Source organism: Schistocerca serialis, chromosome 8, assembly GCF_023864345.2.
Source record: "Schistocerca serialis cubense isolate TAMUIC-IGC-003099 chromosome 8, iqSchSeri2.2, whole genome shotgun sequence".
In the NCBI taxonomy this organism is placed as follows: Eukaryota; Metazoa; Arthropoda; class Insecta; order Orthoptera; family Acrididae; genus Schistocerca; species Schistocerca serialis.
In genome coordinates, this window is record NC_064645.1 from 539,083,598 (window position 1) to 539,108,501 (window position 24,904).

Below are 24,904 nucleotides of genomic sequence, written 5' to 3' on the forward strand. Positions count from 1 at the left end.
ACCAGCATGTCATACCCACCCTACGGGAGAGAGATGCATTGATCTCAACAGCTCTCATGTATGATGGGGCCCCAACGCACATCGCTCGCGAGGTTCATTTGCTTCTCCGAAAGACACTTGGAAACGACCGAATTATCAGCCGATCGTGTCCAAACGCTTGGCCAGCATAGTCACCTGATCTGACTCCCCGTGGTTTGAGGTTGGACAGGATTTACCGGGGGAACATTCACATATGTGCTGATGTGAAGCGCAGCATATCAAGACAGGTAGCCAGTATACCTATGGACATGCTTCATTCTGTTGTTCAGAAAGCAATCCTGCACTTTCAGACAGTTCTGGACACTGATAGGTGCAACAATGAGCCCCGTTTGTAGCAATTATGGTTCCAGTATGTAATGGTATGAAGTACCATAGCAGCACACCAAAAGTGTTTCGGTTGAATTCATTCTGCATTATTCCTCTTCCCCACTTCCTTGACATTAATGCTACCAAATTTGGTCCTCATACGATAATTAGTTTCCGTGTTATAACATGTTAAATACGGGAAGTTTAATTATAACCATCCGGTGTGTGCATGTGTGTATTTTATATGTATATTATTTAGGTTTATGTGTGTTAACAAATGACACAACGGAAAAAATGGAAATGAGCGTTTGGCGTCCTTGGCCGGGAGGCCCCTTACAGGCCAGGTCCGGCCGCCTTGGTGCAGGTTTCCATTACATTCGACGCCACATCGGGCGACCTGCGCGCCGGATGGGGATGAAATGATGATGAAGATAACACAACACCCAGTCCCTGAGAGGAGAAAATCTCAGACCCAGCCGGGAATCCAACCCGGACCCTGAGGACGGCAGTCCATCACGCTGACCATTCAGCTATCAGGGCGGACAATAATTTCCATACATATATCAGACATTCTTCAAAAAAGATTATCACATACACATGATAAATGAATATTTTGTTATAGGTCTGTGAAATTGGTTAACTATGGAATGTAAATGTTCCATCGAATATAAGACAGATTCTGTATTAACAACTAGGATAGATCTGGTTGAGGACATTTAATTTAATTGGTTAAGAGGAAGTTTCCTCATCCACATTCCTCACCATCAACACAAATAATTCACATAAGTGACAAGGAGAATTTATTAATGATAATGAAACTCCAATTCTTGACAATGATTTTTAAGTAGTATATTTCAAAGGTGATTTAGTGTCAAGTGCTTCAGTGGTACAAATGGTGAAAATGGTTTGAATTTGTAACTTAGTGATATATAATTCACCATACAAGATCTGTACTAAGAATATTTGAAATTTGCGGCTGAGAGAAAATCTATGAACTAAATGAGAGTAAAAAACAAACAAAAATTGCTTTACGAGATTACATTAAGTCTACTTTTAAGGTAGCTGTACTATGTGGGTGATATCCCTCGTGGGGTTGCGTGGTATAAACTAGTGCCTCAACCACTGATCGACCCCAGCACAAATTTAATCGGAAGGGGGAGGACATGTAAGGTGGCAGGGTAATTTTTACTCGTAACATGTTAACTTCCTCGTTAGATCGATTCTACTCGTCGAGCCGATTCCTTTGATATGGCACAAGCCATACTTTGAACGCAATTAGGTAATTTGCATAGCACAAAGTGTAATAAGAACATATGTGGATTGCAATTACACAGTACTAACAATTCGTACCTCATTCGCATTCAGATAAATTCGTAATATCTTAGCAGTAAAGTAGAACTGAAGTGAAAGAGGTTTGCCAGTTGGCAACGCAGAAGTGTGACAAAGAAATACTCTTAGCGAGCCTCAACACGGTAATCTCGCAGCAGGGAGGCCAATTAGTGGACAGTGGACGCGGTCCTTTAATTTGCACGAGGGAAAAGCAGAAAATGCTCATCACAGGCCTTCCGTAAACAGTAACATCATGTGATACTGCCACAGACAGTGCTTGTGCTTCTTGTGCGGAGCACGTGAGCTCATGGAGCTTTTAACAGAAGAAGGGAATCCCGAAAGCTGGTTGGTCAGAGAGAACCCAGAATAAATGGGAATTTGTTTCAGAGATCCTTACTGGTCGAGTAAGTGACAATGAACAGCAACATGTACACCCATCGGCCGACAATATAGTCAATTACATAGGGATAATTGTGGCCACTCTCTCGCAGGAGGTGTCGTGTTATGCACAGAGCACTTAATGCTCTGTGGTGGCGCCGAAAGAGATACAGTATATTTCTATGAACACTTTGTTGATTCAGCCGAATTTCTGCTGAATTTCACGTATATACGACAAGAGCTGTTATAGTTAACGTCCTTCCGAGAAATTTTGAGGGCAACAGTGTGCACGTCGCCCAGCCTTGGCGAGTGTAAAAACGCATTTGTCTTAGCTAGGGACATATATATTGCTCTACTTCACGAAAATGTTAGGAAGTTTTAGACGGTGAAATTCGGTCAGATACCAACACAGTCACATCAACAGGTACAAGACGTGGCGCACACAACAGCTGAACGATGCCGACATTATCGCTGCATCTGTGAAAGTAAAATGACGCATTGCACAGGCGTCAAACGTTGATGTCACCAGTGTGCCTCCCCTTCACGTTTGCATTAGATTCGACCAATTATTCGCATTTTCTCGTGTCACTGTCGGCCATTTAATTTTGAACTTAACGTTTAAATTTGAGGATGTGATGCAGCAGATAGGAATTACTGCCCAACTCTACTAGTTTACTTTATTACACGTTGGAGAGCCAAAGAGACTGGTACACTTTCCTAATATCGTGTAGCTTCCCCACGAGCACGCAGAAATGCCTCAACATGACATGGCATGGACTCGACTAATGACTGAAGTGGCTCAGGAGGGAATTGAACGATGAATCCTGCAGCGCTGTCCATAATTCCATAAGAGTACGAGGGGTGGAGACCTCTTCTGGACAGCAAGCTGCAAGGGATCCCAGATATACTTAATAGTGTTCATGTCTGGGGAATTTGGTGGCCATCGGAAGGTTTTAATCTCAAAAGAGTGTGGAGTGTCGCATTGTCCTGTCGGAACTGCCCTGTCCGTCGGAATGCACAATGGACATTAATGGATCCAGGTGACCAGACAGGATGCTTACGTTAGTGTGGTGTCAGCGCCAGACACCACACTTGCTAGGTGGTAGCCTTTAAATCGGCCGCGGTCCGTTAGTATACGTCGGACCCGCGTGTCGCCACTGTCAGTGATTGCAGACCGAGCGTCGCCACACGACAGGTCTAGAGAGACTTCCTAGCACTCGCCCCAGTTGTACAGTCGACTTTGCTAGCGATGGTTCACTGACAAATTACGCTCTCATTTGCCGAGACAATAGTTAGCATAACCTTCAGCTACGCCATTTGCTACGACCTACCAAGGCGCCATTATCATTTGCTATTTATCTTGTGATGCATATACCGTCCGATCGATGTTCACCAATTATGTAGTAAAGTTAAGTATTCCAGCAGCTATGTCCCTTTTTTACTAGACTCAATTCCTTTAACTGTTCCAGACCTCACGCCAGCCTGCGTGAGCTTAAACGCGTGCCTTTCGGCTATCTCCTAGTGGCTTGGCTGTCTTGCCAAGTCACAACAGTTAGTGTGACCTGACAGAATCGCATCTAGACGTATCACTGGTACCATATCACTCCAACTGCACACATCCCACACCATTACACAGTCTCCACCAGCTTGAACTATCTCCTGCTAACATGCGGGGTCCATGGATTCATGAGGATGTCTCCATACCCGTACATGTCCGACTCGTGCTACCAGTCAACATGTTCTCAGTCATCAATAGTCCAATGTCAGTGTTGGCAGGACCAGGCGAGGCGTAAAGCTTTGTGTCGTGCAGTCATCAAGGAAACACGAGTGGGCCTTCAGCTCCAAAAACCCATATGGCTGTTGTTTCATTGAGTGGTTCGCAGGCTGACACTTGTTGATGGCCCAGTATTGAAATCTTCATCAGTTTGCAGAAGAGTAGGACTTCGGTCACGTTGAACGATTCTTTGGTCCCGGCTTGTTGTTGTTGTTGTTTTTTTTTTCAGCCGCAACAGAGCCAGAGATTTGATGTTTTACAGAATTCCTGATATTCACTGTACATTCATGAAATGGTCGTATGGGAAAATCCCCACTTCAACATTACCTCGGAGATGCTGTGTCCTATCGCTCATGCCCCAACCATAACACCACTCTCAACCTCACTTAAATCTTGATAACCTGCCATTGTAGCAGCAGTAACCGGTCCAGAAACTGACCCAGACACATGTTGGCGTTGGCGAGCGCAGCGCCATATCTCTGTATTTGAATAGGCATGCCTCTACCAGTTTAATTAGCGCTTCAGTGCATGAGTGCATGGTGTCTGTTGTTTTGGACTTGTCTGAAAGAGTAGATACTACACAAAGTCCACATTGTGAAATATTACATGCTGTATGCAAATTGAATGTAGTGGTGAGGAGAAAGGAAGGGAAAGGAAAGGGTTTAATGATGTCAGCTGCAAAGGGACATTATCCAGAATCAGTTGTACCAAGTGGAAGTATGTACTTGATGGGGATTCAAACTTGGGATCTCCTGTTTACTATCCAGGTACGTTAAGCACTGCACCATCCAGGACAAAGTGTTATCGCAACACTGTGAACTATGTTGCTACGCCTTACGGCTGATCCACATTCCTACTGAGCGCAACCTATCCACAGTCCTTGTCCATTTTCTCCATGCTCGCTATGTGGTGTCACCGCCAGACACCACACTTGCTAGGTGGTAGCTTTAAATCGGCCGCGGTCCATTAGTACATGTCGGACCCGCGTGTCGCCACTGTGTGATTGCAGACCGAGCGCCACCACAAGGCAGGTCTCGAGATACGGAATAGCACTCGCCCCAGTTGTACGGACGACTTTGCTAGCGACTACACTGACGAAGCCTCGCTCCTTTGCCGAGCAGATAGTTAGAATAGCCTTCAGCTAAGTCCATGGCTACGACCTAGCAAGGCGCCATTAGCCTTACATAGCAATTGATACTTATCGTATAAAGCATGTCTCATCAAGAACGATGTAAACAACAAGGATGGATTGAAGTTAGGTATTCCAAAAGCTACATACTTTTCTTTATAGCATTCATTACGTATCCTGTTTCAGACCTCAAGCCATCCTTCGTGTGTTTATAGCGTGCATTGCGGTCCCCTCAAATCACACTGTGTCGGCACTTCTGTCGACACATCATATGGCGACGAGTCAAAAAAGGGTCTCGTTCTTTCTACTTGCTTACATTTACTTGTGTCATGGCTTCGCCACAATCTCCAGATGTACTGTCCGAATTTTATCGCTTGCAGAATCAGCAGACGCAGGCGTTATTGGACGCCCATGGACAGCTCGTCCAGGGTCAACGTGCAATGCAAACCGATGCGGCGGCCGCCGCTTCACCGCTACCGCAGCCACAACATGCTGTTGCACCCCCGTTCCGGCCATTTAACCCAGCTATGGAAAGCTGGACGGAGTGGTCACGCCAATTTGGATTTCATCTCGCCGCCTACAGTATTCAAGGTAACGAGCAGCAGCCTCACTTATTGTCTTGTGACGGCGTGCATACGTACCATGTGATAGTGAAATTATTTCCCCGATGCGATGTAGCAACTCTGTCCTACGAAGAAATTTTGTCTGCTTTAGATCCCTATTTCAAGGAAACAGTTAATGTAGTTGCAAAAAGGTATACGTTCTTTCGTACAAAATATACAGCCGGTCAAACTAATCGGGAGTGGGTTGTAACTTTGCAAGGCCTTACAAGGGATTGTGCTTTTGAGTGCGAATGTGGACTCCCTTATTCAGATACTATGGTCAGTGATGCAATTGCACAGAACGTTTCTGATGTTCGTATACAGGAGCAAATTTTGAAACTAGTCAATCCCTCCCTTCAACAAGTGATAGACATATTGGATAGGCAAGACACACTTGACTTTGCTCAGGAATCATTTGCAACTTCGCCAGCTGTGTGTCACATTAACCGGCCCGCCGGGCGAGCTGCACGGAACGATAAACAGCCCTCGCGCTCGTCCGCGCAGCTGCCGCCTAGCTCTCCACGTGTGCCGCGCAAGCATACAAATGCAGTGAAATCATGCCCGCGGTGTGCAACTAGACATTCGCGTGACAATTGCCCGTCACGCCAAGCTATTCGTTTTTACTGTAATAAGAAAGGACATGTTCAAATTGTTTGCCAGAAAAAGCTCAGATCAGACACTCTTAATCATTCCAGACCCTTTGCTTCGCGCCGGAATCGAACCAAGAATACTCAGGCTCGTGAACCTTCACCCATGGACATTCATGTAGTTAATTCCACTCCGCCCAGTGCCACTCTCTCTAACAGTGACTGTGTTCATCCCACAAAAAGTGTGCGTCGACGTCGCCAGAAATCACGTCAATTAGCAAGTGATGCTGTACCTGTGTCAGTTCAAATTGCACGAAACAGTCGCTCTTGTCGTCAGCAGGACAATAAACTTTTCGTAGATTTGGACTTTAATGGCAAGGTCATACCATTCCAGCTCGATACCGAAGCTGCAGTTTCATTGATCAATCACGACACGTACAAACAACTGGGCAAAGCTCCATTGTGTGCCGCAAATGTTCAGCTTACTAGTTATTCAGGACTGCATATCCCTGTGTTAGGACAGTGCACTCTTCTTGCAACATACAAGGGACAAACACAACTTGTGTCATTTTACGTTCTTCGTTCTTCTTCTGCAGTGAACTTGTTTGGTTTAGATTTATTTCAGTTGTTTAACATGTCTGTAGTCAATCAGGTTCCTGTGCAGCGGCAGACTCCTGTGCTTGCTCCAGGCGACGTTGTATTCTATCGCAACTATCGAGGTTCACGGCGTTGACTCGCAGGGCGCATTCTTCGCTGCCTCGGCCGCGCGATGTATTTGGTTTTGGAGGCCTCTGGTGAGATGCGTCGGCATCTCACTCAGCTGCGCCTCTGTCGTCGCACGGGTTCTGCCGCTCCCCGTCTGCTTTCAGCGACGGTGCCGTCCGGTCAGCGCCCTGGGGACCCATCTACTGGCTCGCCTCATCCCCAGGTGTTACCGACGCTGCCTTCCATTTTGCCCCATGGTGACGCGTCGCCACCGCCGCCGCCGCCACCGCCGCTTGGTCTCCCGCCGGCGCCGCCCGCAGTGGACGCTTCGCTGCTACCGCCAAGTGCCTCCCTGGGTCACGCGCCGCCGATCGCTTCCCGTGACTAGCTGTCCTCCGCCGTGGAACTCTTGCCCGCTCCGGACCACATGGCGTCTTCGCGCGTCGGGTACCCCGACGCAATGGAGGTCGACCCTTTGGCCCCTCCTGTCTCTTTAAGGGCGCATACACCGCATGTTGACGTGCACCCTGGACTAGGTTTTCAGGCGTTTCCTAGCTCCCCTCGGACCGAATGGCCGGGTGCGGGTGGCACAGCCTCGCCTGTTGTTAGGCTCCCCACCTTATCACATACGTCAACATGGGGTCCTCCCCACGGCGGGCGGAAGCTTTATAACACGACCGTTCGCCGATTTGCGGGGGAGGAATGTGGTGTCACCGCCAGACACCACACTTGCTAGGTGGTAGCTTTAAATCGGCCGCGGTCCATTAGTACATGTCGGACCCGCGTGTCGCCACTGTGTGATCGCAGACCGAGCGCCACCACAAGGCATGTCTCGAGATACGGAATAGCACTCGCCCCAGTTGTACGGACGACTTTGCTAGCGACTACACTGACGAAGCCTCGCTCCTTTGCCGAGCAGGTAGTTAGAATAGCCTTCAGCTAAGTCCATGGCTACGACCTAGCAAGGCGCCATTAGCCTTACATAGCAATTGATACTTATCGTATAAAGCATGTCTCATCAAGAACGATGTATACAACAAGGATGGATTTAAGTTAAGTATTCCAAAAGCTACGTACTTTTCTTTATAGCATTCATTACGTATCCTGTTTCAGACCTCACGCCATCCTTCGTGTGTTTATTGCGTGCATTGCGGTCCCCTCAAATCACACTGTGTCGGCACTTCTGTCGACACATCACGCTACTCTGAGATTCTCACAGGAGGTCGAATGTATTGGTGCATCTGCGCTGAAGAAAGTGAATCTATTTCCAACGTGGCAAATCAGTTATATGAATGCATGGTGCATTGGACATGTATCAGAGTTGTGGATTCTGCGTGGTGTCTGTTGTTTCGGACATATCTGAAAAAACAGACACCATGCGCTCACATAATTGATTCATCTAGATGGGCCAAGTATCCACCATCTTCAGTGCGGGTGCTCAAGTACAGTATGTCTGACCTCTTGTGGGAATATCAAAATAGCGAGCGTGGAGGAAATGGACTATGGATAAGTGGTACTCGGTGGGAATATGGACTGGGCGAGAGGCGTGCTGAGATAGTCCACGCAGTTGTAGCAACACTGTGTTACAGATAGTGCAGTGCTTAACACACCGGTCTGGTAATCATGTGATCCTGGGTTCGAATCCTGGTCTGATATACGTTTTCGTTCATTTCCACAGATTCTGCAGAATGTCCTGTTGCAGGTGACATTAGTAATCCCTTCCACTTCCTTTCCTTTCTCTTCACCTCGTCTTTCAATTTACATACAATATTTTAGATTATATTGTCACAGCATACAGTTTCTATTTGATGCCAGTGTCAGTTGAAATACTGTTAGCAGATTCAATATTTTCCTTGTGTTCATTTTTCTACGGCATCTTCCTAGTTCATATAGCATTTTTCTAAGATTACCATTTCCGCCATTGAATCCAAATTGGTATGGTAATTCATGTAATAAATTCTTTCGTACAGGGAAGAGACTGTTGTTTGTTCTGAAGCAGAGTTCCCTCCTTTACTTAATGACATATTTTAGGTACACCGATGGCAGGTATTTTCTCATGTCTAACATCGACGTAGCTGGATCTCCACATCTGGCAGGGCATGAGTTTACAGGCTTAAGATTTAATTGTCCTTTTCAGAGCATTTCTTGCTCATTAAGTGGTGGGGTAGGTCACACCAAAGCAGCACCTGATTGTAAGAGATTATTCACAGGACATGTGGTCTGAAACTGAAGAAATGTCGTGATGATCTTTCCTTTGGCAAAAGTTTACAGATTAATCCCACATTCAAATCTCTGAAAGCGGACTGCTAAGGTGGCGGTGAGAAAAGATTTAATAACTAACGGAAAGAATAGCGATCTATGAGTCGGGATATTGAATGTAAGAAGTTCTAATGTGGTAAGGAAGCTAGAAAATCTGAGAAGCTAACTGATAAGGCTCTATATACACTCCTGGAAATGGAAAAAAGAACACATTGACACCGGTGTGTCAGACCCACCATACTTGCTCCGGACACTGCGAGAGGGCTGTACAAGCAATGATCACACGCACGGCACAGCGGACACACCAGGAACCGCGGTGTTGGCCGTCGAATGACGCTAGCTGCGCAGCATTTGTGCACCGCCGCCGTCAGTGTCAGCCAGTTTGCCGTGGCATACGGAGCTCCATCGCAGTCTTTAACACTGGTAGCATGCCGCGACAGCGTGGACGTGAACCGTATGTGCAGTTGACGGACTTTGAGCGAGGGCGTATAGTGGGCATGCGGGAGGCCGGGTGGACGTACCGCCGAATTGCTCAACACGTGGGGCGTGAGGCCTCCACAGTACATCGATGTTGTCGCCAGTGGTCGGCGGAAGGTGCACGTGCCCGTCGACCTGGGACCGGACCGCAGCGACGCACGGATGCACGCCAAGACCGTAGGATCCTATACAGTGCCGTAGGGGACCGCACCGCCACTTACCAGCAAATTAGGGACACTGTTGCTCCTGGGGTATCGGCGAGGACCATTCGCAACCGTCTCCATGAAGCTGGGCAACAGTCCCGCACACCGTTAGGCCGTCTTCCGCTCACGCCCCAACATCGTGCAGCCCGCCTCCAGTGGTGTCGCGACAGGCGTGAATGGAGGGACGAATTGAGACGTGTCGTCTTCAGCGATGAGAGTCGCTTCTGCCTTGGTGCCAATGATGGTCGTATGCGTGTTTGGCGCCTCGCAGGTGAGCGCCACAATCAGGACTGCATACGACCGAGGCACACAGGGCCAACACCCGGCATCATGGTGTGGGGAGCGATCTCCTGCACTGGCCGTACACCACTGGTGATCGTCGAGGGGACACTGAATAGTGCACGGTACATCCAAACCGTCATCGAACCCATCGTTCTACCATTCCTAGACCGGCAAGGGAACTTGCTGTTCCAACAGGACAATGCACGTCCGCATGTATCCCGTGCCACCCAACGTGCTCTAGAAGGTGTAAGTCAACTACCCTGGCCAGCAAGATCTCCGGATCTGTCCCCCATTGAGCATGTTTGGGACTGGATGAAGCGTCGTCTCACGCGGTCTGCACGTCCAGCACGAACGCTGGTCCAACTGAGGCGCCAGGTGGAAATGGCATGGCAAGCCGTTCCACAGGACTACATCCAGCATCTCTACGATCGTCTCCATGGGTGAATAGCAGCCTACATTGCTGCGAAAGGTTGATATACACTGTACTAGTGCCGACATTGTGCATGCTCTGTTGCCAGTGTCTATGTGCCTGTGGTTCTGTCAGTGTGATCATGTGATGTATCTGACCCCAGTAATGTGTCAATAAAGTTTCCCCTTCCTGAGACAATGAATTCACGGTGTTCTTATTTCAATTTCCAGGAGTGTATATGTAGTGGGGGTCAGTCAAGCGAAATGGAATGAAGACGGTGAGTATAGGACAATAGTAACATAATTTTGTAACGAAACTAGGATTTGTTATGAATAGGAGGGTAGGGTGGACAGTCAGATACTTTGATCTGTTTCGCAACTAGTTCTCCTTATCAGAATCGACAACAAACTAGCCTCAACCACACTTGTTCAGGTACAAATGCCAACGTCGCAAGCAGAGGATGAATAGGTAGAGAAAGTATATGAGGATATTGAATGGGTAATTCAGTATGTAAAGAGAGACGAAAATCTAACAGTTATGTGAAACTGGAATGCGGTTCTAGGGGAAGGAGTGTAAGAAAGTGTTATGGGAGATAATGGGTTAGGTAGAAGGAATGAGAAAAGAGAAGACTAACCGAGTCCTGCAATAAATTTCAGTTAATAATAGAGAAATCTCTATTCAAGAGTCACAAGGGTAGCAGGTATACTTGAAAAAGGCCAGGAGATACGGGAAGATTTCAGTTACATTACATCATGGTCTGGCAGAGGTTCCGAATTCAGATACTGAAGTGTTAGGTGTACCTAGGAGCAGGTTGAGGCTCAGATAACAATTATTTATAGTAAGCTGAAGTTTAAGAAACTAGTCACGAAGAATCAATGCACAAAGAAGTGGGATAGGGAAGTACTAAGGAATGAAGAGATACACTTGAAGTTCTCTGAGTCTATAGATACTGTAATAAGAAGTAGCTTAGTAGGCAGTTCAGTTGAAGAGTAATGAACATCTCTAAAAAGAGCAGTCACGGAAGTTGAAAAGAAAAACAATCGTAGAAAGAAGGTAACTGTGAAGAAACCATGGGTAACAGAAGAAATACTTAAGCTGATCGGTGAAACAAGGTAGTACAAAAATTTTCAGGGAAATTCAGGGAGACAGAAATACAAGCCACTTAGGACAGAAATAAGTAGGATGTGCAGGGAAGGTACAAAATGATTGTCGCAGGGACTCATTCAGAATATAGATAAGCAACTCTCGGTGAAATGAAACGGAAGTGTAGTACTATGACGAGTGCAATGGGAAGTAAATTGTTAATAGCAGAGGAGAAAGAGGATAGATTGAAAGAGTACATTGAAAGCCTCTATGAGAGGGCATACTTGTCTGATAACGTGATAGAAGAAAGAAAAACAGGAGTCGATATAGAAAGGATAGGGGACCTAGTAACACAATCAGAATTTAAAACGGTCAAATGTCTCTCGTTAAAGCCGTTAGTCTGGGGGCCTTCATCTTATCTATATTTACACTAATATTCTGCAAATACCTGTGTAGTGCTTGGTAGAGGTGCATTGCATTATATCTTATGTTAGTGTTTCTTCCCGTTACAGTTGCTCTGTAATTTGCCCGACATTGTCTTCCAGTCCCAACGGCAGTGGTACACACGGAGATGAAGAAATTTTCTAAATTCTTCACAAATTACTGGTTCTGCTAAGTGCGTACATATGTTTCCACGTGATAATTGTCTTCTACCTTCAGGCATAAGCAAATTCATGATTTACGCCACTTTCATGATGGTCTATCGACAGTCAATCAAACTTGTGGCCATTCGTACTGCAGTCCTTTGCACACGTTCAGTACCTCCTGTAGGTCCTATTTGATATAGGGTCTGTACACATGACAGATGAGGGGCACAAGTGATTTTTAAAGAGGCTCTTTACAGGGTTGTATTTTCCCAGTCTTCTGTGAGTGAAACGATGTCTGCCACTTGCCTTACCCACTGTGGTTATTTCATTTCATATCACTACAAGTTGTTACCTCCAGATATTTGTTTCTGGCGACTGATTCCACATATGATGAACTGTAGTTGTTATCTTAGGATATCTTTTTTCTACGTTTTATGAAATGCACTTCTTTAATTTTCAGAACAATTAGAACAATATGCTAATATCTTCACCAGTTTGAAGCCTAATCAAGCTCTCCCTATGTATTTGTGTGCCTTTTTTCAGACAGTTTTTCGTTACAGATAACTGTGGCACATTTAGAGAGCCTGGGGTTACTATTAGTATTGCCTCCCAAGTTATTAATATTCAGGATTGACAACAACGGTTCGAAAGCACTTCCCTGGAACATGCCTGAAGTTATTTCTCCCTCTTTCAGTGACTCAGATAAAATGCTGTACCCTCTGTACCAATACATCCCAATCCCATCACAATATTACCTGTATGTATCTGTGTCGCTCATCTTGGCAATAGTATGAAAAGTATACTGAACCACTGCTCGCCCAACTAGCCGTGCGATCTAACACACTGCTTCCCCGGAAGGGCCTGCCGGTCCACGGCACGAATCCCCCCGGCGGATTAGTGTCGAGGTCCGGTGTGCCAGCCAACTTGTGAGTGGTTTTTACGGCGGTTTTCCATTTGCCGGCGAATGCGAACTGGTTCCCCTTATTCCGCCTCAGTTACACTATGTCGGCGATTGCTGTGCAAACACTTTCTCCAAGTACGCGTACACCATAATTACTCTACCACGCAAACATTGGGGTTACACTCGTATGGAATGAGACGTTCCCCCGGGGATCCACTGGGGGCTGTACCGCACAATAACCCTGGGTTCGGTGTATGGCGGCGGTGGGGTGAGTGGACTGCTGTAGCCTGTTGTGGGGTTTTGTACCACTGAGGGCTACGGCGGAGACGAAGCCTCTCCGTCGTTTCTAGGTCCTCAGTTCAATACATACGTACATACGTACATACATACCGAACCAGGATTTCTTTCGTCGCCGATTCCGTCGCTTCTATATTCTTGTTTTGCGGTTATTTCCTGATTAAGACATATCTTCAGGTCTATCAGCCGTATGGCAGTCACCTTAGAGTGTTTCCATTCCAGAGGTAAGATTTTGCTGCTATTGATGATGTTGAGAGCATCCATCAGGTAGCTTCTGGTTTGTTATCAGTTACGAGCCAGCCTTCTTCTTTAGGTTTAGCCTTGGAAGCAGCTTCTCACTTGATCGTCCGTCATCGGATAGATGTCCCTGGCATTCAGTGAACCGTCATGTAAAGCAATAAAAGCAGTATTTACGTCGCACGTCTGCCTGAACAGCACGGGGTCAGCGAGATATGCGGGTTCTGTGGCGTACGTCACAGCACGTGATACTGCAGTTCTTACTAACAGCAGTGATCTTCTGCAGAGGGAAGTGAGTTACCGTTTCAGACCCTTTCAGTACTTCATAGCTGCTCGTTTAACCACACTCGCGCTCTCGACAACATACCACAAAGATAAGGGCTTTATCTAGGGCCATAATGATTTCCTGCCTGACCCCAGACGCTGACGAGCGTTCGCGGTGTACAAGGTATTTCACAATGCAAGTCACACACTTCTAGAGACTGTAAACGAGATTTACTACATTAAGTTTTTCATAGAAACTCATTCCCTGAAACAGTTTCTTTCCGTCTTACAACATGTGCGTATTTTATTCCTATTTTCTGTGATATTACAAAGCTGTTCGATATGACGACTACCATGTTCTGAGTACACAGTGTATCTGAGTAGTAAGTTCGCATAATCTCTATCCTACAAGCGAGGTGTATGCTTAATCACTTCTGCGGCAACCATAATCCATCCAACTAGATCTTCCTTCGACTGCCAAGAGTCTCAGAGTCCGCACGCGGCCCCACAGGGAAAAGCCTTAAGGGGCTACATCTGGGGAGTCTTGTTGACCAGGCACGTGGTCCACGTCGACCGATCCACCTGTCCCTGTAGACTACATTCAGTTGATTTCAGACGCAAGCAAAATGTACTGCCACACCATGATCCTGGAACTACAATTTGTGCCGGTTGCCCAGTGGCATGCCTTCTAAAAAACCCGCCAGCACTTGCAGCAGGAATATCAAGTACTTGGCCCGTTTAGGTGGGGAGGAAGGATGTATGGCCCAGTCACACGTCCATTGCGGACAACTTGCCAGACATTGATGCCAAAATGTGCTGTAATCTTCGTGTACACGTGGCTTTGGGGTTGTCTTCGTGGCAAATGTAGTTATTTAAAGCATTCAGAAGACCTTCCCTATTAAAGTTCACTTTCATCGCTGAACAAAATTCACACAACGGCGTAAAAACCAAAAATAGAAACTGATATGTGGCACAAAATTCTCCAGGAACATGGTGAATGCTTTCTGAGGGTGATGTGAGTGGAGATGCTGTTCTTGCAGAGCACGCTAGATGGAGGAGTAAAATACATCAACTCACACGTAATAGTTCGAGTAGTCGTCCATAGATTCCCTGGAACTTGGTAAAGGGCTGCCTCTTCCAATAGGACAGTTTACTACCTTCTTAGAGCCCCACAGTTTGGTGTATCGCTTGTGAATTTCCCACTCTCCCGTAGCCGTTGTTCTGCTCCGCCGAACATGGGACGAGATAGAATCACACTATTTGGAAAGTACTCGTTGTGCAGTCGATGAGCTCCCCTTCCATTACGGCGTGCATCACCCTAAATTAACAACGTACCTGTTGGCTCTGGGACGAGTACTCAGGCATTCTGTTACTACAGCACCCGTCACCGTAATGCCCACTGACGCACTACCAGGAATTATGGAAACAAGGCAGATGGAACCAGAGGATATCACGTGACATAGCGTCATCGTACCATTCGTGAATGTGCGTAGCCTATTGTAACATGCGAAATGCTTAAGGAACATCCAGCGCGTGCTTGAGTACGTCTTGTTTTCCTGATAACATGGCAACTAACTGTTTATAGACATGAATTTCTGTTTAAAATTTGATATGCTATGTCCCCTCTACAGCCTATAGAAGTGTTTAACATGAACGGTTAAATACCCTGTATTTTGGGCAAGGCAAATAATGCGAAGTTCGTTGGGGGGCCCATATTTCCTAACACCTTCAAGCTTGTAATTGCCGCCTCCCACACTGTACTGAATTTCAGAACACCATCTATATGAGGGGAGTGTTCCGACATTCCACAAGAGGGAAGAAAGAGAGGGAATTCGAACAAGAAGACAACCAATCATTAGTAGAAGACATCTGAAAGGACGATGATAGTGTAAGACATGGACGATGCTACTTCTAAAGAAGCCATCCTGATATTCGTTTCAATCCATTTACGGAAACCACAGGCTCCATAATTCTGGACCACCGAGAAAGGAATTAAATTTTGCTATTCCTAAATGTTTTAATCGCACTGCAACCTCGTTCATGTCATTGGATGTCTGATTTTGTAACCTCTGCGGAACTAAAAGCTTTTATTCACTTTGTTCTGAACTGTGTGGAGGTTGGAGGTACATGTGCATTCGTGTCGTCGGCTACGAAACGAAGGTCTTTAGAAAGCAAATATAAATGTTGAACGCGGTAGAAGTACCGGCAATTGGTAATCTGGAAATGAATGATTAACATCAATGTAAACAGACTCAAGAGGATTGAAAAATAATTTTAGGTGTAAAACATATGATTATTCAACAGAGTACCAGAAGGTGAAAATTACCAGCATAATTACAGGCTGTGTGAAACGATATAATATGATTTGATCATCACAACACTGTCTGAATCATGTTGACACAAAGCTCGCTCAAGTCAGTGATACCAGCATCTCTTGTAACCTAATAATGGAGACTGCCCAATCCACCTACATGGTGTTTTGCACATAAAATTTTCAAACAAGATCACTATTATATGTTGCTTTCAACCCTACGCCGTATTTTTAAACAAATATGAATCGCTAGCTAGCCAAACAGAGATGGTGGTATAGTGCTCCTGGTAACTGGACTGTGCTGCTGTGGGGTTAAATCAGTAGCAGCCCATCTAGTGTGTGCAGTGCGGCGTTCTTTCTTCTTCGTCAAGTCGATGTAAGTAATGAAGGCCCCTTTGGTGTTGTAGAAGACTAGTTAATTTTAAGCTCCCCCTTTCTCTTGATTCATCCACGAAATATAGTACATTGCACAACCAGTCATTACAGTCATCTACACGATACATTAGCACTACAAAGATGTCGTAACACACTGGAAGAGGGTAACGGCAAACTACTTACATCAGAATCTTTCCGAGGGAAAAACGGTCGCTTAGTACTACACTTCGTCTACACTCGTGTAAAAAGAGTGGAAAATCTAGTCATAAAATAAGAGACATTGCTTTCAAATTCTAAATCTGCGTCTATATTCTATATATCCATTTACGGCTAATTGCGGGTGTACTTAGTGACCTGCTCTGAGTTACGCTCTTCCTCGGTCTAGTCACTAATAATCTGTACTAAGACAACTGGCGGTATGTGCTCGAATTTTTCTCAGCCTTCCGTAATGGTCCTTCTTAGAATATACTTGAGAGGAATTAATACGTTGTCTGATTATTCTTCGGACGTCAGTTCTCGGAATTCTAAAAGTTAACTTCTCAATGAGGCACATCGCGTCTTGTGTAGCGTCTCTCAGTGGAGTTGGATGAGGATCCTATCACCGTGACGCTCTGCAGTCTAAAACGCGAAACTTGGTACGAAAAACGTATTTACTTTCTCAGTAACTATTTTTATGTGGTCGTCGCACCTGACATATACACCTGCAGATTTAACAGTTATGTTTCTAGCGAATGCTCCAGTCGTGCAGTAGGAACATAGTTTGGCACCGTCTGCCCATTTGTATTCAATACGTTACATTTTTGCTTTGAGTGTCAACTGTATATACGTGCACCAAGTTTCTGTCATAGAATTTCCTTCATTTCACTACAATTTTGTATGGTTTTGAGCGTCAACTGTCGGTAGCTGTACCATGCGTCTATTACGTATGACTCCCTTCATTTTACTCCAGTAATGGTGTTACGACTTGAAATCGATTGTTAAATTTTGTGTTAATCTAAACCCCAATCATGCCTTCTAATGACTTCGGTGATTTTGTTACTGGAAATTGAGAACAATTACTAGCCGGCAGCAGTGGCCGAGCGGTTCTAGGCGCTACAGTCTGGAACCGCGCGACCGCTACGCTCGCAGGTTCGAATCCTGCCTCGGGCATGGATGTGTGTGATGTCCTTAGGTTAGTTAGGTTTAAGTAGTTCTAAGCTCTAGGGGACTGATGACCTCAGAAGTTAAGTCCCATAGTGCTCAGGGCCATTTGAACCATTTTTTGAACAATTACTGAGAAAGTAAGAATAAATACCTTTTATTGTTATGAACTTCTCTACCCACATTTAATAATGGATATTGTACTTCAAAGATATCCTTTATGTAAAGTGAAAATGTCGTGATGTTATGAAATATTAATCTGATAACATAGACATATATTTTTGCTACAAAAAATTATCTATGGTGTGGACACTAAATAGTTCTCTTTCTGACTCGAAATAAATTGAAATTCATTTAATTCTGAAATATCACTTCGACAGGCTCAAGTCAAAGTTAATGGAAACTTCTGCTAGTGTGGTTTTATGTAAACATACACTTCTGGAAATGGAAAAAAGAACACATTGACACCGGTGTGTCAGACCCACCATACTTGCTCCGGACACTGCGAGAGGGCTGTACAAGCAATGATCACACGCACGGCACAGCGGACACACCAGGAACCGCGGTGTTGGCCTTCGAATGGCGCTAGCTGCGCAGCATTTGTGCACCGCCGCCGTCAGTGTCAGCCAGTTTGCCGTGGCATACGGAGCTCCATCGCAGTCTTTAACACTGGTAGCATGCCGCGACAGCGTGGCGTGAACCGTATGTGCAGTTGACGGACTTTGAGCGAGGGCGTATAGTGGGCATGCGAGTGGCCGGGTGGACGTACCGCCGAATTGCTCAACACGTGGGGCGTGAGGTCTCCACAGTACATCGATGTTGTCGCCAGTGGTCGGCGGAAGGTGCACGTGCCCGTCGACCTGGGACCGGACCGCAGCGACGTACGGATGCACGCCAATACCATAGGATCCTACGCAGTGCCGTAGGGGACCGCACCACCACTGTCCAGCAAATTAGGGACACTGTTGCTCCTGGGGTATGGGCGAGGACCATTCGCAAGCGTCTCCATGAAGCTGAGCTACGGTCCCGCACACCGTTAGGCCGTCTTCCGCTCACGCCCCAACATCGTGCAGCCCGCCTCCAGTGGTGTCGCGACAGGCGTGAATGGAGGGACGAATGGAGACGTGTCGTCTTCAGCGATGAGAGTCACTTCTGCCTTGGTGCCAATGATGGTCGTATGCGTGTTTGGCGCCGTGCAGGTGAGCGCCACAATCAGGACTGCATACGACCGAGGCACACAGGGCCAACACCCGGCATCATGGTGTAGGGAGCGATCTCCTACACTGGCCGTACACCACTGGTGATCGTCGAGGGGACACTGAATAGGGCACGGTACATCCAAACCGTCATCGAACCCATCGTTCTACCATTCCTAGACCGGCAAGGGAACTTGCTGTTCCAACAGGACAATGCACGTCCGCATGTATCCCGTGCCACCTAACGTGCTCTAGAAGGTGTAAGTCAACTACCCTGGCCAGCAAGATCTCCGGATCTGTCCCCCACTGAGTATGTTTGGGACTGGATGAAGCGTCGTCTCACGCGGTCCGCACGTCCAGCACGAACGCTGGTCCAACTGAGGCGCCAGGTGGAAATAGCATGGCAAGCCGTCCCACAGGACTACATCCAGCATCTCTACGATCGTCTCCATGGGAGAATAGCAGCCTACATTGCTGCGAAAGGTGGATATACACTGTACTAGTGCCGACATTGTGCATGCTCTGTTGCCTGTGTCTATGTGCCTGTGGTTCTGTCAGTGTGATCATGTGATGTATCTGACCCCAGGAATGTGTCAATAAAGTTTCCCCTTCCTGGGACAATGAATTCACGGTGTTCTTATTTCAATTTCCAGGAGTGTAAATATTCAACACTCAGAGATAACTGTGCTGTTTTAACTGAAAATGTGACTTCATAAATAGTTTAAAATGCAGATTGTTTAGAATATAGAGCGCGAGGAGTTAAAGAAAACTAATTTTAAGATACTTTTGGAATTAAATTAAAATCCCACACGAGCTTCCACCCCTACAAAGCATTGGCCACATTTACGTAAATGGTAAAGAGAGGAAAGGTTTCTGTTTAAAAATAAGAATAAATAAACAAAAATTAAACATTGATAATTATTATTTAATTGAAAATCAACTTAGATGAACAGGCAGCAAGCCTCTATACATCGAAAAGCATACAGAGCCGCGAACGCAAGACAAGAGGTAAACAACGAGATCAAAAAGACAAGCAATAAGAGAGAAATAACATGGCGTCTTTCCTTTACATAGTAGTTCATGGAATCTTCACATGTCACAGAGAAATGTAAAGTTTCAATGCACTACTTGTGATAAAGAATCTTTGTTAAGTGTGTATCACTACAGAACTACTTTTGTCACAAATTAGAGGCGTCACAGTGTGCAGATTGTATGAGACTTAACAAATAATCATTCTCGATCTCCTGTAAAACCACATTCCATACGTTTCGATTATCACATTTTCCGGTTTTCTCATAGACATTTATTCAGTTGAAAGAGAAATAGTGTAGATCGCGTGTAACACATTTATTTGGCGACCAGTTTCAGTACAAAATCGGACCATCTTCAGACCTACTCAGTAACATATAGTGCTATAAGTACAGAAAATATATAAACAATACAATAAAAATAAAAGGAAGTTATACCCAGTGTTGAAATGTGGAGGCGGATCCACAGAGCAGGAGCTGCAGAAGTCTCCAGGTACTAACAACTGCTGGACAACCAACGATGTGGAGTGGTTTAAAAGCGAAAGCTCTGCCCGCGTGTCCTTTCCAAACGTCATTAGTCGTAATCAACAGAATGAGTGGTTATTGAATACATGACGAAAATGTTTAGTCACTAACTAAAAAAAAGGCTATCTATTTATGGTACTGGTTGTAAGAGTAACCACTATTATTGCAAAGAATTAAATCATTAAACAGCAAACAATAAAAAGTTGGTAACTTTCACTGTACTCTGCGGGTTAGTATGTATGTATAAGGCGTCACTGGTTACTCAACAATGTGTGTAACATGTCTACAAAATTTTTGATGACAGCTTGCTTATGGTATCTCATTACAATATCGGCTTAAGTAGTTTATAGTGTAAAATATAACATAATAAAACGAAATTTAACACAAAACAAGAAGCCAGTAACACCGCTATTGTACTGCTCTCTATAGGGCCATCTGCATGTACAGGACTCTGGTGGCTACTTAGCAACGTGCAGCTTCAATTGCTGTTATATGTGTTATAATATAAGGGAACATGTCTGCGTGGCTGCTCTGAAGTATTGCTCTAGCTGGAGAACAGAAATAATTGTAAAAGCCTATTTTGCTGTTATGTGATGCTACTGAGTTGCTTGCTTTGAGTTTACACAGTAGAAATATAATGCAATGAAAAGTATATTAACATGAAATGAGGTGCCAGTTACATGGCTATTCACATTGCCTTCGATGGGACTATGTGGATATGAAGCACGCTGCTGATTTCTTAGCAGCACAGCACATCGATAAATGTCAAAGATTTTACTATTGAATGAAGAATGTCCAGATGGTTGCTAGTAAAAGTAGAAAAACTCTGAGTATTGCGTGTAAGTTACCGATTTCTTATTGAATGCTGTTCCATATTTTGATTATTTTCATCATAAATATAACAGTGGTTAATCTTATAGCAAGTATAATAAATAGATACCATTTTTATATGAGAAATTAAAGTTTTTATCTTGTATTCAACAAACATAAGATCTGTTGGTTATGAATGACGTGTGGAGAGGACTAGAGGACGGAGCTTCCGCCATTTAACTAGACCACATCGCTGAATTTCCAGCAGTTGACAGCGTCTGGAGACTTTTGCAGCTCCTGCTTCGTGGATCTATCTCCACACGTGAACTTTGTATACAATTTCGTTTTATTGTTATTATATTGCTTATACAGGGTGTTACAAAATTGTACGGCCAAACTTTCAGGAAACATTCCTCACACACAAATACAGAAAAGATGTTATGTGGACATGTGTCCGGAAATGCTTAATTTCCATGTTAGACCTCATTTTAGTTTCGTCAGTATGTGATGAAATTGTAAATTTTCACGATCAACATGTGTGGGCTGATGAGAATCCGCACACAATTGTGCAATCACGTCATCGACACAGATTTTCTGTGAACTTTTGGACAGGTATTGTTGGTGATGTCTTGATTGGGCCCCATGTTCTTCCACCTACGCCCAATGGAGCACGTTATCATGATTTCATACAGGATACTCTACCTGTGCTGCTAGAACATGTGCCTTTACAAGTACGACACAACATGTGGTTAATGCACGATGGAGCTCCTGCACATTTCAATCGAAGTGTTCGTACGCTTCTCAACAACAGATTCGGTGACCGATGGATTGGTAGAGGCGGACCAATTCCATGGCCTCCACGCTCTCCTGACCTCAACCCTCTTCACTTTTATTTATGGGAGCATTTGAAAGCTCTTGTCTACACAGCCCCGGTACGAAATGTAGAGACTCTTCGTGCTCGTATTGTGGACGGCTGTGATACAATACCCCATTCTCCAGGGCTGCATGGGCGTATCAGGGATTCCATGCGACGGAGGATGGATGCATGTATCCGCGCTAACGGAGGACATTTTGAACATTTCGTTTAACAGAGTGTTTGAAGTCACGCTGGTACGTTCTGTTGCTGTGTGTTTCCATTCCATGATTAATGTGATTTGAAGAGAAGTAATAAAATGAGCTCTAACATGGAAGGTAAGCGTTTCCGGACACATGCCCACATAAAAAATTTTCTTTCTTTGTGTCTGAGGAATGTTTCCTGAAAGTTTCGCCGTACCTTTTTTGTAACACCCTGTATATTATCCGTATGTCACTCTACATTTATAGTACTATGCGTTCCACAGTACGGTCTGAAGATGGTCTGCCTTTAGACTGAAATCTCTCCACCACCAATAAATATGATGTGTGTGATATAGACTGTTTTTCTAAGTACAGCTGTGAAATTAATCGCTGCTTTCCCCCACTGATTTACTTGCATGTCGTTGTGCTCCAGACGAATTTCTCAGAAATTTCTTAACTCGTGTCCTGCCGTGCTCTCCCTTCCCGTGGGTGTACACTGCTTCATCTCCTCGATGATACTCTGGAGTACATACACATGATTTACGTTATTTGCCTACTTAATTGTAAGTTTACGACTGAACAAGATGCTTTAAACTCTTAGATTCTCTTTCCTTCGGTATTTCGTACAGTCCTTGGTTCACTCCCATGAAATGTTGTGCTCTATTCGCCTATTCGTAGAAATTTCTTACACAAATTATGGTTTTCGTTTGATACTAGAAGGCTTATTTATATGAGTAATATTTGCCTCTTCTAATTAGCTTCTTATACTTTTCTTGCTTCGTTCTTTATATGTTAACTTGCTTCTAAGTCAGCAGAATTCCTTTACTTCGTCTACTACCTGGTCTCCATAATGGTGTCAACTTTATCGATAATCTCCATTTCCGCTACCCCTTGTGGTTTTTGTCTTTATTTGATGTACTTTTAGTCCACATTCTGATTCATTATCCTGCTCATTAATTTCAAGACATTCTGCAATTCTTCCTAAGATTCTGACGTTACTGATGTATTCAGCGGTTCTTGATATCCCTCACTCTGTTTTTTTAACGCCACTCTTCAATTCATCATTTAATTTCTATCATTGTCGATGTATGGAGAGAATAACAGGCGGGAAAAACTGCATCCCTGCTATACACGTTTTTGATTACGAGCACTTCTCTCTTCACCTTCCATTCCCATTGTCTTTTGCTCTTTCTTCTTTTGCATACTACATATATGCTGAGATTATGATAAGTCTTGCCTCCATAATTAATCGCAGCGTCAGAACTGCCTTTCTCGTGGTTTTATGTTTTCCTAAAGCCAATCTGATCGTCGCCGACATGTTTCTCAGTTTTATTTTCTATTCTTCTGTATAATATTCTTGTGACAAACTTGGATGCTAGGCCCGTTGTAATAGACGAACTTTTGGAAACCTCTTCCCCACAGTGATGTAAGAAATTTCAATACAATCTTATCTGAGAGATCAGGGTGGAATAAGCTTGGTAAGTCACCTTTTTTTCGAAACTGAGTTAGTGCTACATCTCGATTAATCCTCACCATACGCATCTGCTGTGAGGCTAAAACTGAAAAAAAGAGCCAAGCGGGTCCAGAGATACTAATGTTCAAGGTTTTACTGTAAGGGAAAAAAACCAGGAAGTCACTTTTTATGCAGAAAAAAGCAGGCAAGTCAGTGGTGACCCATCCTTCCAAGAGAGGATTGACCTAACTTAATTCTGATGCAGTCGCTCCCACCAATAAATGGGAGACAAAGAAAAACAGAAAGAAGGTGACTATCTTCATAGACTTAGCAAAACCGTGTATTCCAGCAGAATATATCAGTCAATCACGTTCCCTTTAAGCTGTAACTTTCTATGTATTCTTTCAGTATCCATGTTTCTGTAACAGGCGCGTCCTCTTTTTATGTTCATTTTGAATGCATTACTGAAAATGGATTAAACTGACGTTATTCCTTTTTCACTTAATCACTCGTGACTTGTAAGAGGACACAGAAGAGCTCTCTACAGGGTGTCCCTAGAGGAATAGTCAATATGCTGGGATTTGCCGAGAACGGGCATTCGTAGCTAAAACGTCTAGTAAACATGGGATCTTAAACGAATACCTTAAGAGCTACGAGGGGCTGTTTAGTGAAGGAAATGTTCCACAGTAGCGAAGGTGACCAAGTGGTCATAGCTCTTAAGATATGCGCCTTGGAGCCCATGTTCACTGTACATTTATTCCTTGCCGAGGTCCGTACTATCTCCTCTACATGTATGGGAAGCTAGGACCTTGCAGTGGAAGAGGTTTCTCTCATAGTATCGAAGATGAAGTAGTGCCCACAATTCTAAAAATATGCATTTTAGAACCAGTGTTTATTGGACATTTAGCTTAGAATGGTCGGTCGTGTCATATCCATGCATATGTATATTTCGTGACTCTGCTGGTGATCGAAATGAAAGCTCTACCGTCTTCCCCCTCGTTCATTACGTAACTTGAATCAAATTCGTGGCTTGAAGAGGATGGAAATTACATATACTGTCTGTGGCCATTCGTACTTAGGGTGCGATAAAAATGTTGAATTGTGGAACGCAAAGGTACTAATGGAAACAACTAAAGATATCAAGGAAATGATTGAAGTATCC